General features: G+C 45.9%; 1 pseudogene; it reads right to left on the reverse strand.

Moving 5' to 3' along the window:
• Positions 1–691: 691 nt before the first annotated feature.
• On the reverse strand, positions 692–1,300 carry LOC138996153 (translationally-controlled tumor protein-like; annotated as a pseudogene).
• Between the last annotated feature and the right edge of the window lie 1,666 nt (positions 1,301–2,966).

Raw genomic sequence — 2,966 nt, forward strand, 5'->3', positions numbered from 1 at the left:
TTCCGTGTAAAATAAACAGGAAGACAAGAAGAGTGTCTCCAGGGAGGATTGGGGGGATGGTTAACAAGTGGCACAATGGTATCTCCAACTCAGCACTATACAGACATGCCTCATTTTATGGCCCTCCCGCTTTACTGCCCTTCACAGATACTGTGTTTTTTTCACAAATTGAAGGTAAGACCCTCCACCAGCAAAATGATTATGCCTCACTGAAGACTCAAATGGTGGTTGGCATTTTTAAACAAAGTGTTTTTAATTAAGATAGATACATTTATGCCGAAACCGGTTTGGCTCAGTGGATAGAGCGTCGGCCTGCGGACTGAAAGGTCCCAGGTTCGATTCCGGTCAAGGGCATGTACCTGGGTTGCGGGCACATCCCCAGTAGGGGGTGTGCAGGAGGCGGCTGGTCGATGTTTCTCTCTCATCGATGTTTCTAACTCTCTATCTCTCTCCCTTCCTCTCTGTAAAAAATCAATAAAATATATTTTAAAAAAAGATAGATACATTTGGTTTTTAGACAGAATGGTATTGCACACTTAATAGAGTACAGTATAATGTAAACATAACTTTTATTTTTTTTAGTTTAAGTGCATTTTATTTTTAGGCAACCTACATGACATGCTTTTGTTTTTTTTTTCTTAAAAACAATGCCTCCACTCCAAATAAATCAAGGTCAAAATAAATGAAGAGCTCAAGATACCATCAGTCCCATTTGTCTAAGTGTGTGGATGACAAGCAGCAGCCAGTTAATGATGACAGGTGATAGATCCAAATTGCCGAACTTGTTAACATTTTCCATTTCTAAGCTACCTTTAAAGAAAAGCACGTATGGGTCACGCCATCCTCCCAGTAGTCCACAGAGCCACCATGCCATCTGGATTCAAGTTTTCACCGAGAAGGCACTGGTCGTTTTGGAAATTAGCAAGGATGGGCTTGATTTGTTCTGCAGGCCCTGTCCTAGAAAGCCCTCCTCTTTCTGGTCTCTGTTCTTCAAGTTTCCCTTTGACTGATTCCATGTCATCTTTGACATACTCCTTGCAGGCTTCTTTTGGGAAGCTGGTTTCCTGCAGAGGATGGTTCATGAAACTACCACCGCCAGCGATGATTGCGCTTTTGGTTCCTTCGCCCTCCGGCCCTCAGCTGAGGCATTTCCTCTGATCATCGAGTCATCAATGTTACCCTCTGCCCTACTGACCGTCTTACCCGCTCTACCTCCAGGCACAGCCCGTCTGCGATCTACCGCATCTTGTGGGAATCAGAACATCTCATCATGGCCGATGAGGGCCCGGCAGATGACCATGATAGGAGTTAGAAGGAGAGGACAGCCAGTCTCGCTGCCTTGGCAGGAGCCCAGGGCTCTGAGGGGGCGCTTTGCAGGCAGAGTGTGGCTCTGGAGGAGGGGGGAGTGGACAGAAAAGTAAACATAACTTCTCTAGGCACTGGGAAACCAAAACAAAATGTGCCAGTCGCTTTATTGCCGTATTTGCTTTATTGCAGTGGTCTGGAACCGAACCCACAATAGCTCCGAAGTATGCCCGAATAGAAACATTAATCTAAGAGTTTCCAGTTTCCAGACCTAAAAACTGAGACTCAAGGAGGCCAAGGTCACCTGCTTACACTCAACTGACAATTCAGTGATAGGACTGGGCTTCACAGCCACAAATCAAAGGCCAGCTTTGCCGGTTCCCAGGGCTGTCAGCACTTCCTCGTCACAATTGGTTCCACCAAGAGCTGGAATCCCTCAGTGAAAGAAAAAGTTGCATAATGAAGCAGCATTCAGTGGGGACCTTCTATTCAGCCTGACTCCCCTCCCGGCCGATCGCTCTTTTATCCTGGATCATTTTCTCAAACTATTTATTTCTGTGCAGTGGTGGTGGGAACGTTGACGACAAAATGGCACCTTCTTCCCCAATTTTGCTGCTCCCTGTGTGTCTGACTCACACCTGCTGACAGGAGCGAGCCTCAGCTTCCTCATTCCCCGCAGAGCTGGGGGTGGATTTTAACTTGCCCTTGCCCTCCCCCTTGTCATGAAGACTGTCAGCTTAGTTCTGATTTTAAAAAAAAAAAAAAAGAAAAGAAAAGAGAGAAACAAAGCAACTCTGCAAACCTTTATTACTCAGCAGGTCAGTAGTGGCAGAGAGAGAGAGCAGCTCAATTCTCCAGTGTCACGGGGAGGGAGCGGGGCTGGCCTTTGAAAGGCCACCCTTTGACTTGTAAAACAGCAGCTAAGTTGGCCACAGAGGCTCTTCTGCAAGGAGAAGCCAGGGGCTCCCCTTTCTGTGCTCAACCTTTCTGCTGAAAAATATTCTTTTCACTGGGTGGAGTGTCCTTTTGGTGACATTTATTTGGGGGACGTTTAGAGTATTGGTCTTGTGGAAATCAAGCGTTCATTTGACCTGAAAAATAATGCTCACGTCCAATGAAAGTTCTGAACAAAGGAATGCAGCACACTCTTTTTATTGCCAATAGGCTGAGCTCGTGAGCTGCTGCTTCGTTTTTTCCATTCATGACAATAGGCTGATCCCCTCATTCTTAGCCCTCCCCTTACCCCAGACATTTGCATGATGGCTAGCTCAGGAGTAGAGATTGTGCTAGTCACTCTTGCAGAGAGCAAAGGTAGTGACTTATATGTGGATTAAACCCCCAACCTTGTTTTCCTTGGTTCCTTGCTCTACGACACCAAGACAGAGACCATTGTGCACAGAGGCACTGCCCTGGGATCTATTCCAATTTAGCCAATCTGGGGAAATAACTGTCTCTGGAAACAGGACTCCAGTTATTATTTCTCCACTGTGTTGGAGTATTTGACCTGACTTGCTCACACATCAAATGGCTACTGGTTATGCTTTTTTGCCTCTCTCCTGGAGCTGCTTTGGGGTATTGAGAAAGGGGGCACAATTCAAGAGCAAATTGCTCTGATTAATATTGTATTTATAGTTTAGTCTATCAAGGTCATTTCCCTAGAT

The sequence above is a fragment of the Myotis yumanensis genome, unplaced genomic scaffold (assembly GCF_028538775.1).
Source record: "Myotis yumanensis isolate MYYU_CA2020_CCGP unplaced genomic scaffold, mMyoYum1.0.hap1 SCAF_17, whole genome shotgun sequence".
NCBI classification, from domain to species: domain Eukaryota; kingdom Metazoa; phylum Chordata; class Mammalia; order Chiroptera; family Vespertilionidae; genus Myotis; species Myotis yumanensis.